We start from the raw sequence: 13,972 nt of genomic DNA on the forward strand, positions 1-13,972 counted from the left end.
TCTGCACACGGAGCCTCTCAGGGGTCTGTTGAGGCCCGTCCAGCTGCCTGCGAAGCCCCTGCTCAGGAGCTCAGCGCATCCTGAGGCCCAGCGGGGACTCAAGTGCATTCTCAGGGCGGCTCTTCTGGGGAGAGGATGCCCGCCACCCTTCAGGGAAGCCCAAGTCCCACGCCGCTCCCCCGGGGACCCCTGTGTGTGGTGGCCTGCACGTGCCCCAGCTGGCCAAGCCTGCCTGGCACCAGCCCAGCACGCTCTCCGTCTCTCGTAGGACTCACTGTACTTACTGTTGAGACAGTAGTTCCCACACTCTGCCGTGTGCCAGCATGAAACAGAACAGGGAGAGTCAGAATCTCACAAGCATGTAAACCCCCCTCTCTGTGCAGATAGGGAACCGGCGCGTTTCCCTCTGACGCCTCGCAGAGGGCCCCGCTCGCCTCCCAGCCCCAGCTTCCCATGGGGGGGAGGGTGGGGTGGCGGTGGACCAAGAAGACGTGAATGATAAGTTGTCTGACACCTCTGGGGCTCCCGACCTTGAACCGACAGTCCTCCTTTATGCTAACCCTGGAGTAACAGCTCCTGCTAAAAAGTGACTTACCTTGTCCGTCAGTGATTATTACTTTGCGTGGCTCTGGGCTGCGTGTGGAAAAGGAATGATAAGCCAGCCAGCTGCCTCTTCTCTCTCCAGAGCGGAAAACACCAGCCTCGTTCCCACCCCTGCCCGCCCCCCTTTGCAAGACTCCAGAGCCCTGGTCATGGGCGGTGAACGAAGGGCAGGGGAACCGTCCAGAAGTGACACCACTGAGTACAAAACAGCGACAACACACCCGCACTAGTCAGTGCAGACATGTAGGTAGACATGTGCCTTCTGTCCTCAAACGCTGGGGCTGGAGGTGCCCATCTAGCCCTCGGGCCCTTCGTGGTGTGTTTAAATATGGCAAACAGGATTGCATTTAACCGGACCCTTCGTGTCTATGTTGTCACACTGCCTTTTCCCTGTGGCGAAGCCTTGCTGACGCATCCGTTGCCATGTGTTTTGGTCACTTCCTCACATTTATACCGAAAAGCCTGTGCCGTCCGAGGACACATGGAAGTGCTCCGCCCCAGTGAACGGCAGCCTCCAGGCCAAGCACACTGTCCGCCCGGGACTTGCAATTCCCCGCAGACTAGACAGAGTGAAGGGAGGAGCTGGGGTGTTGCCATCTAGCTCCTTCGCGCAGTCACAGGAGGAGCTGGGGTGTCACCCAGCTTTCCCCACAGCCAGGGCTCCGCTCAGCACCACCCTGACATATGGCCGTCCACCCGAGGACATGCTTGCTGCCCCGGGCGGCTCCCCATCGGGGCTGGGGCAGCTCCAGGAAGCAGACTCTGTGGCCACAAATAAACAAACAAAAACCTGCTCTACTCTAAAGACCAGCTCCTGGGCTGAACAGCAGCAGTGTTTCATTGTTTAATCCTAAACCACCCCCAGGAAAGAAATTCCTGGTGGTGGGCATCCTTTCTTCCTTTGTGTTTCCATATCCTGGGTTTCGTAAAGCACGGCCTATACTTGCTGGAACCATTTTTCATACACTGGGACCGAAGAATATTAATCCAAATCAGACCCAACAATATGGCGTGGGATCTACTAAATGCGACATGAAGTGTCCCAAGTGTTGCGTGTGTGGTGGGTCCATGTAGATCAGGCCAGATCCCGTGTGTTGGGACCTTGCGTCCATGAAGAGCGCATGCCTGAAGCCCGGGGTGGCCTCAGTGGCTATGGGTGTCTGGTGAGCGGCATCAGCTCCCCTGCTACGGAGAAATAGCCCCATCTAGTGGCCAGCAGGGTCCTACACCGCCTGAGTCCAAACTTCTCAGTAATGAAGGGACCTGTCCTATTCCTTCCCCAAGCAGCCTGTGTGCTATCGGCTGGGAGAACCCAGGACAAAACAGCTGCACCCTATACCCGTGTCTGGGACACTCAGGGCATAACAAAGGCTCTGAGAAGTCCTGCAGAAGCGAGAGCTGTTTAACCATGTTTCCCCAAACTTCTTTGACCACAGAACACTCCCGCCCATTATGTGGATGTGAATGTATGCGTGTCTGTCTCTGTGTGAAAAACAGCCACTAATATTCCTTAGAACTTAAATTCTTGCATGCACTCTGGGAAATGCAGCTCTGACTTCTCAGTAACTTGCTTGGCTCTAAGAGCTGTGAGGAACTGGAACATCCGATGGGCACATTTGGATGAGTAGAAAGAAGAAGAAATCTCTAAGGCAGGGGAGCATTTGTTTTGAGGAGGGAGGCCTTGTTGACACCCCTCGGGTGAGATGAGAAGGGGGGCTCAGGGTTAGGGTGCTGAGGTTTGAGGTGCAGGAAGACACCTAAGAGGGGGAGCCCCGAGATGAAGCTGAGGCGACCACCAAAGTCGTCTGATGATTTTCTCAGGACCTGAAATTGTGGCTGCAAGTCCGAGAGCCAGTGGGTTCCCGAGACTGGGAAGAGCAGCCTCATTTCGGCAGCTGCTGCCTCAGGGAGCCCGTGGTGCCCCGGGGGCCCCTGGGGCTCAGAGGACCTCCATGCCCTACTGCTCCTGACCCTGACCTCTCAGGGACCAAGGGGGCTCCCGAGACCTCCGAGATGGTCAGGGGGCCTAGCGCCTCCCTAGGATTTGTCCGAATATTGGGTCCTAGTCCCCGTCTCCTGACCAGGTCCCAAGTGGATTCACCTGTCTGTCCTCACACCCTGCACCGGCTAGAGAAACCCGACTCGCGGAGGGCCCCACACCACATTCCTGATGGAGAAGGTGCCCCCGGGTGTGGACTGAATGGGCCTGATGCTGGAGATTCACCCCACACTGCTCAGTGTACAAGGAAGGGCCTAACTTCCGCGGGGAACAAACACCGGGGTCTTGCTTCTGAAGCATGACCTGGTCTTCAGGCTGGAAAAAACCCGAATCTTTACATCGACGAGGCTATGAACCACCGTGCTGGATTAGGCAGGGTTTTCTCTGGCCATCAAGATAGACTCCAACTATTCGTGTCTTTCAAGCTAAGAATTTGCCCAAACTTTAAGAATGTTCTTTTGCATCTTTGCAGAACAGTTAGAGTGGCCCACTTCCCAGCGTTGCCATCCTGACCTGGGACTAGACCAGTGATGGCGAACCTTTTGAGCTCGGCGTGTCAGCATTTTGAAAAACCCTAACTTAACTCTGGTGCCGTGTCACATATAGAAATTTTTTGATATTTGCAACCATAGTAAAACAAAGACTTATATTTTTTATAAGACTTATATTTTTGATATTTATTTTATATATTTAAATGCCATTTAACAAAGAAAAATCAACCAAAAAAATGAGTTCGCCTGTCACCTCTGACACGCATGTCATAGGTTCGCCATCACTGGACCAGACGCTTTCCCCAGGATGACAGCCATCTGTGTGCCGCTGTTTGCCCGCTGGGGCCTGGGAGACGTGTTCTGAGCAGCACTAGGCTGCACCCAGAGCCCCATTAATCCTCGGAAGCCACATAACGGGAGAGGAAGGTGTTTGCAGGCCGGGCCTCCCCGATGTGCACTCCCCACCCCCCCACCAGCACTGGCAGCAGCTGCCACGGTGCCCGAGGGCCATCTTTTTCTCAAGGCACAAGGAGGTAACGATGTGAAAGGGGGGCAGCTGATGGCTCCAGCCCAGTGAGCTGCAGAAAGAGGCCTAAATGCCCCCCAGGTCCCCTGCCACTGTCCACTCCTGGGACCTCACCAGGTAGCCCAGACCCTCAGCGGAGATCTGCCCCTTCATTCTGGTAAAATGTGTTTCTCGTTGAAACTGAACCCACAGTTACAAAGCTATACACCTGAGCTTTTCATACCTTCATGGTTGATGTTCTGTAGCAGGAAGTGAGGGTTAAGCAAGATCACACATTACCCTGTCCTTCCTCGAATTCCCGAAGCTGCTGACTGCTCACGGAAGCCTGGCCTTCACGCACTGACCATTAGCGTTGGTGTTTAAGGCAGGAGCCAGCTTGCCCTGCCTGTGCCCGAGGGGAGGCCCCGAGATTCAAACACTGACCCGTGAAAGCCACACCCAGTTCTCTGAGTGAACAGGCCTCTCTGGAACTGAATCTGGCCAAGTACATGCTGTTAGCTAAACAGGGATTCCCTTATCGGGATTCTCCTCAGGCTCGTTCACAAATGGGTCTAGGACTTTTCTGTTGGGGGTTATTATAGAGTGAGCTATGTTAATGCACATATTTCATACGATTTGCTGTGCAGGTTTCAAAATTCATTTAAGTATAATACTACTGAATCTTCCATCCGGCCACTTGGCATCTTTCATACTTTCCAAGACTCCTGAAAAACAACTCTGTCCTCCCATACCCCGAACCATCTGCCCTAACTTCCAGTTTCCCTCTAGGCCAGGGGTCCTCAAACTTTTTAAACAGGGGGCCAGTTCACTGTCCCTCAGACCGTTGGAGGGCCGGACTATAGTTTAAAAAAAAACTATGAACAAATTCCTATGCACACTGCACATATCTTATTTTGAAGTAACAAAACAAAACGGGAACAAATGCAATATTTGTATTTGCATGTGGCCCGCGGGCCGTAGTTTGAGGACCCCTGCTCTAGGCCCTCCGTCCGATGAAAACCAGGAACCAGAAACACACAAGGAAGACAGCACACGCCTTCACTTGGGCGGTGCCTGATGTCCTCTGGGCCTGTCCACCTTTTTAAAAATTAGTTCCTAAACAGTGAGGCCATCCTGACCCCTGAACAAGAAGCTCCCCATGGCCCAAGGTGATGCCCGTATGAGGGCAGGCCGCCTCTGACACCCCGGTCCTGCCTCCCTCCAGCCAGTACTGTGCCCTGCTCCAGCTCTCAGACAGGGCAGGTTAGAAGCCAAGCACTAGCCCTGGCTGGTGTTGCTCAGTGGATAGAGCATCGGCCTGCGGACTGAAGGGTCCCGGGTTCGATTCCGGTCAGAGGCACATGCCTGGATTGCGGGCTCGATCCCCAGTGGGGGGCGTGTGGGAGGCAGCCGATCAGTGACTCTCTCATTATTGATGTTTCTCTCTCTCTCTCCCACTCCTTTCCTCTCTGAAATCAATAAAAATATATTTTTTAAAAAAAGGATAGCCCTAGTGGCATTTCCATACATAAAAAAAAAAAAGCCGAGCACTCAAATGGGTTTTTCTTTTTCTCACCAATAGCAATAATGGCTGGTGCTGGTTGAGTGCCCACCCGGCATTCTTCCATGGAATATGCATCGTCTCATTGACCCCGCACACCCCCTGCATTAGATACTATTGCTATTTTTATTCTCACTTCACAATGAGGAAACTGAGGCACAGGGGAGACTGAGGTGGCAGGGAACATAGCACTCTACAGAAGTCTATTAATACTTTCCAAGTACAATTCGTATTTTTCTGTATTTGGTAAGATTTCTTTACTATAATGTTCATAAATGTTTAGGCAAAACATTTACCAGCCTATCAGGATGGGCTCTGGGGGTGCCTCAGATGCAGGGGGGTCCTGGAAGCCCCCCTATATTATGGGCTAAACTTTTGGATGCTGGGCCATGAGGGGATTCTCAGGGAAGGGGCCAGGGCAGTCGGGTGGGAAGCTGTTTACCTCCTGTTACAGGAGGACCTCAGCATTTTCATTGTTAAATAAGTATAGCAGTTTACATGTGATTAGCCATCGACTATGTCACTGAAATCGCTGATGAAAATAACCGGGCTGGCCGGCCTGCTGTCACCAACAGTCCCCTCCCACCCCGGCCCGGCCCCAGCCCGCGTACCTTGCTGGCAGTGCAGGCCCTCGAAGCCCAGGGGGCAGTCACACTCGTAGCCCTCCTCCCGGGGCCGGCAGCTGCCCCCGTGGGGCACAGGGGCCCGCCACGCACGGGTGGGCGGCGTTGTCCACGTTCACGCCGCGGGTGAAGTCGTGCCTGACGTGGATGGCGCGGTCGTTCAGGGTGATCTGGGAGAGGAAGCGTAGACAGTCAGGGGCCCGGGAAACACTGGGCGGTGTGTGAAGGGTCCCTCGGCCACTGACCCAGACACGCGCAGCGAGAGCTTCGGGCAGAGGACAAGGGCCGGTAGCGGCCTTCGTAGTCCTCAGTGACATGACGCGGGAACCGGGCGCGTGGGGGCTGTGCTGTGGTCTGTGCTGGGGTCTGGAAGGCCTGGTGGCTCGGAGCTCAAAGACAAGGCCCAGTCCCTACGAAGCGGGGTCCCCACCCGGCTGCCTCTCAGAATCGCCGGGGACTTTTAGGAAATAATTAACACCCAGGTCCACCCAGATATCTGAGTGAGAATCTCTGAGGGTGCGACCAGTCATCAGTAACCTGTCCAGGCTTCCTGGAGGTCCTGAGATGCAGCTGAGGCTGAGACAGGGAAGAATCCAGAACAAAGAACCGACACGGCGGGCTTTCTCGGCCTGGACCTGCTCATGTTTGCCCTGGACAAATGTCCCTGGGGGTACCTGGCCTCCAGGCTCTAGCCAGTGGGGCCCCCTGGGGCCCTCCCCATGGTCCCACCCACTCTCTCTTTTTTTTAAATCTTTACCCAAGGAGATGTGCTATTGATTTTTAGAAAGAGATGAAGGGAGAGAGAGAAAGAGAAAAGAACATCGAAGTGAGGATGTGAGAGGGAAACATCAATTGGTTGCCTCCTGTATGCACCTGACCAGGGATCAAAACCGTATTCTAGGTATGTGCCCTGTTCAGGAATCGAACCTGTGACCTTTTGGTGTACAGGACGACGCTCCAACTAACGGAACCAACCAGCCAGGGCCCCCCAGCTCTTGCTGGCCTCCTTCCCGGACACTCTTGAATTCCCTTTCCTTCTACAACCACTTCCTCATCATTAAAGAAAAAGAGAGGAACTCAGCTCACATTCCCACCACTGCTGGGCATGCTCACTGGAGCCAGAGCGCTCCAGGCCCCACCCCCTTTTCCCTGCAGGGGGCTCTGGAGAAAGAGGAATTCTAGGAATAGCTTACTGGGCTCCCACCCCAAATACATACACCCATTGTTGCCAGCCCTTGACTCAGACTGTGTATCTACCTGAGCTGTTGGTGTTCCATGTGGGGGAGGCTTTGCAGAACTCAGGGAGAAAAAGTGCCCCAGGAGAACCTGCCCTGCAGGGGGTCCAAGCAGCTAGCAATGGCATTTCCGGCCACTAATCCCATTTCCATAGGCTGGCCTGGTCCTTGGAACAGTGTCGGGGGAGCTGGTAGCAAACTTTCCTCAGTCCTGAATCTCAGAAGCTGCTAGAGAGCAGCCAGAATCTCTCCATAACCTCCCCCTTTTCATGCCGTGAGTGAAGGGCTGTGAAACTGTCACCGTAGCTGAGACAAGCCATTCACCACACCATTCACCGCACCGCAGGATACGGCACAGCCAAGGCTTTGGCCAGGACCTGGGAGGGGAGGGGGCCTTCCCCGGAGTGGACAGGAAAGGGCTGTGTGTGCTGTGCCCGGGAGGGGGCCTGCGAGGGCGGGGAGCAGGGGAACCCTCTTAGCACCTCAGCTTGCTTCCCAAGTGAGAATTCCAAACACAAGATTAAACAAGGCCAAACCCACTCAGGGGGTAAGAGGGGGAATAATGGTCTGATTTGAAGTGTCACTGCCACCACCGTTTGCAACAAAGGGAAACACATAGGAGTCAGCAAATAGTGCCTGGACCCCACACGGGACACCCAGAAAGGCTGAACCCAGGGGTCCTTCCCAGCTCCCAGGAGCAAATCCTGGTAAGACCTTCCTTCCCTGGGCCTCCCCACCTCAGGTTTGAAAGGGTCAATGGCCCACCGCCACCCCTGGTGGCCGAAGAAAACCTGGATGACGCTAACACCCAGGAACCCAGCATGCTTCCCTTCAGGTCCCTGTCCCCCAGGGTTTGGGGGCCTGGAGACCTGGCAGGTGAGTCGCCCTGCATGTCTGCTGCAGACAGAACTCCCTCTTCTCCTACCCGAGAGTCATGGCAGGGCAGCCCCCGGGGAAGGAGGAAGAGATGAAGATGAGTGGGGTCCGTGCCCCGTGTCTGTCACTAGCTGAGCGGTTTCCTCCTGCACCTTCTATGGAAGGACACTAAGCTACGCTCTTGAGAACTGGGTTACGTGACTGATGAACCATTGCTAAAGTGGGGGGTGGGGAGGGGCAACAAGAGTTGGTTCTTGCCTTCAGCAATCTGCCCGGTAAGCTACAGAGAAGCGTGGAGCCAAGAGTTGCTATTAGACCCATTCACCTCCTTCCCTTTCGTGGAAGCTTTGGAAGCGACCTGGGGCCAGTCCCAGGATATGTTTGTGGATTTGCTGGAAAAATGCATCTTCCTCGAATTGCGTTCATGCTATGTCTGCTGGGCACAGACCCAGGAGCGGACTGAGACTTTATAAGACGTGGGGTTGGAAAGCTTGCTGTGAACATTCACAAATGAAATCTTAAACGTGTCAAACTCTCTCAAAATGTCCCTGGGTGCAGCGGGTTGAGCATTGGTCACAGTTCTCACTCCCACTGTCTGGAGTCAAGGTCACACAACAACCAGGAGCAAGCGAGCCCGTCCGTACCTTCTGGATGCTCCCGCTGAAGGGCCTGAGGATGCCCGACTTGTTCTTCACCGCGTCGTAACTGGGGACTCCGCCAATAAAGATGTCCGTGTTGCAATTAATCTGTGTGAAGCCGCCCTGCCAACAGGTGAAACACAAAGCATGGTGTAACGTTGAGAAAAGATGCTCAAGACTAGCACATGCGCTCTCGGGTCCCCTGGAGACCCATCAGGACAATCTGTCTTCATGTTGGTCTGACACTCACAGTGCTTTGCGTGGCCCCTCACCACCTCTTTGGATGTTTGTAAATTTCATAGCCTCTCTGAGACTCAGGTTCACCATCTACAAAAGGGGAACCGCAGTGTCTACCTCACGGATGCGGATGCGTCACAGCAAAGGGGTGGATGCTCAGCCAGCAGGACCCTGCCCCCCCCCACACACACACAGGTTGACGGCCTCCACCCTGTCCGTCTCACGTGGGGCACACAGCCTGCGATCTCAGTGAAACGGGAGCAAGAGAGACATAGACCACTGCTGGGCATGAGCCTTCGGAGCCTGGGAGTGGCTCGCCCTGCCTCGTCCCTACCCCCGGTGCCTCCAATCTGGGTCTCAGACGGAAGCTGCCGCTGGCCATGGATGGACATGGAACGTGAGTGGGAAGTGGACCCTGTGATGAGCCGCTGGTACCTGGGGCTGTGTGTGACTGGCTGGGCACAGTCTCGCCCCTCCTGGCACTGAGCTGGACACACACCCCTCACTCAGCATGGCCGGCTATTGTTATATTCAGGCGCCACAACTCTGCCTTCATCAGATCACAGACTGAATTGTCTCTGTTGCTAACCTTCAGGCCGTTTGGGATTCTTCTAATTCCCAGGGAGGTTCGGGACACCTCTTCTCCCCCTGCTGTTCCCGAGGTGGTCCCCAGACACGTGTGTCTTTTCTTCTCTCCTCCTCCACCAATACCTCTGTCCCCACCCAAAGTCTCTTTTCCTTCCTTTTCTTTTTTTCTGCCAGTCCATTTTCTCACCAGAACACCCACATTCACCATTGCCCTCTTTAAATCTTGCAATGCACAAAATAAAGTCAAACATTTTTTTAGGCATCTGTACATTTTTGGGGTGTGCAGAATCCTAGTAGGCTATAGCTTAAAGCAAATCTCTCCTATCTCTTCTTAAAAATGACATTTTCCTTCGGATATATCCTTGGAAATGAAATCAAGTTGTAAACTTGAGTAGAAATTCAGGCCATGAAAGTACAATATAAAAACTACTAATAAGTAAAGCTAAACAGTGCTGACCCTATGCCAGGGACTGTTGTGTGTGACATATATCATTATTCTAATTTGCACAACTCCATGAGGTAGGACTATTATTACCCCCCATTATATAGATGAGAAAACACAAACTCAGAGTCTCAGTTCACATTATTGGTAGGTAAGGGGAGCCAGATTTTGAACCCCGAAGTCTGGTTTCAGAGCCTACTGACTACACGCCCACAGGAACAAAGGGGGCAGCCGGCAATGCTTCAGGTGCTGCACTTGTATTCGCTCACTGAATCCGTGAGCTGCCCTGTGAGGCGTCTACTGCTACTGTCCGCGCTCACAGCTGAAGAAGAGAAAAGTTAAGTAACTTGCCAGGTTGGAGGCTCGGGTGTAGCCCAGGCAGCCTGGCCCTGGCGTCCATGTGCTTCGCCACTTTGTCACCAGAAAGGAAACAGCCCCCACACACCATCAGGAGCACGGGTGAGTCCTTACCTCCGCCATGCCCTCCACCACCTTCTGCTTATCCACCTGCAAGATGCCATTCTTGGCTGTTCGAGATACACGCAGCTCGTGCCAGCGGGCGAGGGCGAGGGGGTCTTCACTCCTGCGGAAGGAGGGAGACTGGGCGTGGGTTAGCATCCTCCGGGTTATGAATGCTGTTCATCGATCCGGCTCCGATGACACGGATGCCAACCTCAGCACCTCACGCTGCTCGGCAAAAAGAAAACGATCCTTCCTACTTAGTGTTCGCCCCACTTATCGGACCCCTTCACGGTAGGAACGTTGCATTCATTATCTTATTTATTCCTTACGGCGGGCCTGAGACGGGGTAGGAGGAGCCTTGTTTTCTAGATGAGGGGTGGCAGGAGGGTAAAATGTGATCATTGTGGCACACAAGCCTTGAAGAAGAAGAGTTATATGGGCTGTGGAGTAAAACAGAGATTCCTTGGTGTACTGATGTCTTGCAATAACCGCTGAAATACATAGAAAATAAGATGGATGGATGGATGGAGGATGAATGGGTGGATGGAAAAAAGTAAAGAAAGGAGGAAGGAAGGAAGGAAGGAAGGAAGGAAGGAAGGCAGGCAGGCTAGATGTGGGATAAAGCCAATATAACAAAGCATTAACTGTGGACCATAGGAGGTGGGTATGATGTTCACTGTACTCTCCTATCAACTTCTATGTTAGAGAGTTTTCGTAATAAAACGCTGGGGCAAGGACAGGTTGCGTGTTCTCTGAGATTGTGAACAGGATTAAAAGTAGTTTAAAAATTCAGTTTTAAATTCCAGGTGGAAGCACCTGAAGTTTAAATGAAGCTGGTCAGAGTCCTGCACATTGCTTTTTACAGGGCGGCGTACGAGGAGCATCCCCACGCGTCTGGATGTCTAGCGGCATGGTCCCTGGCCTCCGCTGCAGCTCCAGCTACTCTGGGGTCCCGGGCGATCGCCGGGAAGCCATCAGGAATACCAATGCGCCCCGTTACTGAAAGGTCGTCACCCCTTACTTGATTTTTCGCTCCGGCAAATGCTTTTGTGATTTGTCCTTCGCAATTAGGATTTAATCACCTTGGCTAAATCAATAGGCAATAAAGCACCCAGCGGCACTTCAGCTGGGCCCGTGTCCACACAGAGGAACGGCGCCTCGGTCCTGCTCTCACCCCGCAGAGGCCGTTTCCTGCAGATACGCCGCTCGCTCAGCCCGGCCATATCGATCACGGCCGTCACTGGCTCCTTACAATTGTCACCATTTTTGAATCCAGCTCATAATGAATTGGACCACCGCACCCTTTTCCTCAAGTGAAAACGCTGCGGCCCATTCCACAACCTCCTGTAGGTCAGGCTTTCACAGAATTTGCTTAACAGAGCAGGACGTCTTTGGAATGGGTTGTAACATAAATCTCTCCCAAAGGGGTGTCTGAAACCCCATCAGTGATCGCAGTGGTCGGTTTGCCCTGGAGCCTCCTCTTCATCACCCCAGAGCCTCAAGGATTTTGTTTCTAAGCACCTTTCCTGACAGGCAGGAAAACAATAACTTATTATTATTATTTTAATATATTTTTATTGATTTCAGAGAGAAAAGGAGAGAGAGAGAGACATTAATGATGAGCGAGCATCATTGATCAGCTGCCTCCTGCACGCTCCCTACTGGGATTTGAGCCTGCAACCTGAGTATGTGCTCTGACCAGGAATGGAACTGTGACCTCCTGGGTCATAGGTCGATGCTCAATCACTGAGCCATGCTGATCAGGCGAAATTATTATTTTTTAATTAAGAACTACTCTTGTCAAAAGTAGGCACAGATCCAGAGTCAACTAAAAAAAAAAAAAAAAGTAGGCACAGAATTAGGAAGAGCAAAGCTGGTCTTTTGAGGTCCCATGAATCTGACCCCCGCAACAGCTGCACTGCTGAGGTGCAGGGAGCAGTCTGTCCAGGAGGGGCGCTGATGAGCCACAACCCTCCCTGGCTCCTGCCAGTCATTCCTTATCCAGGATAGAGCCACTTTAAAGTACAAGGTGGTGTGCAAGGCGCCTTCCTTTCTCAACTTGACAAATAGTTCTTAGTGAACACTTAGACTGGTTGCATACTAATCATGTGTAAACTGAATCAATTAAATACCCACCAGAGTTGTCTTGAGACACCGGGGGGTGTGTTTGCAGAACCAGGGGTACAAGCACATCTGTCCGCCCCCGACGGTGGGAGGAGTCACTGATGGGCAGGGGTTCAGCCATAAGGGCAGAAACAAACTGGCCTTTTGAAGAATTGTGGAAATCCGATGCAGTGATTTCCCATCAGCCATGAAATATGACCAGCAGCTCAGGGCTACGCACGGCTGTAACATCTCACCCACATGCTCTTTCTGTAAAAATGACAGCCCAGCAAGATGAATGGGTCAACTATGACCTGCAATCACCTTCAAAACAACAGCAAGCTCACTGATTCCCTGCTGCGGGGCCGCTCGGAGGCAGGGCGTCCCGTGAGCCCCAGCAGAGAAGAGGTGGACACACGTGGGAACGAGACGCACGGCCTCCGGGTAGGAGGGAGAAACTGCCAGGGGAGGAACACTGTTAAGAGCGAGACACACACAAACAAGAAAAATGTTTGCACAGCCCGGGACTCACAGAGGTACTGACACGGCACTGAACCATCGATCTGAGTAAATTCACACCACAGACCAGGTAGCTGAGGGAAAGTTCTGACAACTCAGAACCCAATTCCGCAGACGCCAGCCAGCACTCGAGGCATCGATTTACCACCACGCGTGCTATTGAGCCTCCTCGAGCACACTGGTCAGAGGGGGGCCTTTGCACCTGCTGGGGACTCGTGTCAGAGCACGGGGAGCAGTGAAAGACTCGCTAAAGCGCAAGTCACCACTGAAGGAACGGCAACGAGGAAAGTCAAAATGCAAAGTGAAGCCACCAAGGACATTTCTGTTCATTAAATTTCTGTTAATAGTTTTTAAAAATCCATTTTAATTGATTTTTAGAGTGAGAGGAAGGGCGGGAGAAAGAGGGAGGAAGAGAGAGAAACATCGATGTGAGAGCACATCATCAATTGGATGCCTCCTGCACGCTCCCTACCAGGGAATTGAGCCCGCAACCTGGATATGTGCCCTGACTGGGAACCGAACTGGCAACCGTTTGGTGCATGGGATGAAGCTCAACCACCTGAGCCACACCGGCCAGGGCTCTGTTAGTACTGTTTTACTGGTCATCGTTTATTTGCTAAGCGCCCACCAAGTGAGGCTTGGGGCAACGTGCTGATTCATTACAACCCATCCCATCTCTGCTGAGGGCACGGTGTGACCCCACGTGGAGAGGAAGGCTGTCACCCTCCCCCTCCCCCGCTGAAGCAAGCCCGTTTTCCTTAGCTTCAAGCAGAGAATCGGCGCCTCTTGGGCAGCCATGTAAGAAAAGGGAGCCTTGCAGCAGGCCAGCACGATGGACAGGAAGCCTGCGATCCGTATTAGTCAGGAGAGGTTTCGGGAAGGAAAACTGCAGGGGAGACAGGGAATGACATGCACCTTTTCCCAGCGTGGCTGCAGTCTGGCTTTTCGGGGAAGGGAGCCCCTAAAGCTCTCAGCCCTTACCTGAGCACAGCAGTCCCGGAGCCACAGTCAAAGCGGAACTCCACGTGGCCCCCCGCCAGGTTGATGGACAGGAAGTCTCTGCTGCCCGTGTCGTGGCTGTACAGGAGGA

At 53.2% G+C, this 13,972-nt stretch overlaps 1 long non-coding RNA gene across 1 annotated transcript; it reads right to left on the reverse strand.

The window, feature by feature from the left end:
- Nucleotides 1-5,851: 5,851 nt before the first annotated feature.
- LOC106695790 lies at nt 5,852-13,962 on the reverse strand. The gene is made up of 4 exons (XR_002827724.1): nt 13,864-13,962; nt 10,270-10,381; nt 8,538-8,654; nt 5,852-5,952 (listed from the first exon to the last, which is right to left on the reverse strand). It is a non-coding gene; the product is annotated as an uncharacterized LOC106695790 (long non-coding RNA).
- Nucleotides 13,963-13,972: the final 10 nt, after the last annotated feature.

Source organism: Myotis lucifugus, unplaced genomic scaffold (assembly GCF_000147115.1).
Source record: "Myotis lucifugus unplaced genomic scaffold, Myoluc2.0 scaffold_3016, whole genome shotgun sequence".
Classification (NCBI taxonomy): domain Eukaryota; kingdom Metazoa; phylum Chordata; class Mammalia; order Chiroptera; family Vespertilionidae; genus Myotis; species Myotis lucifugus.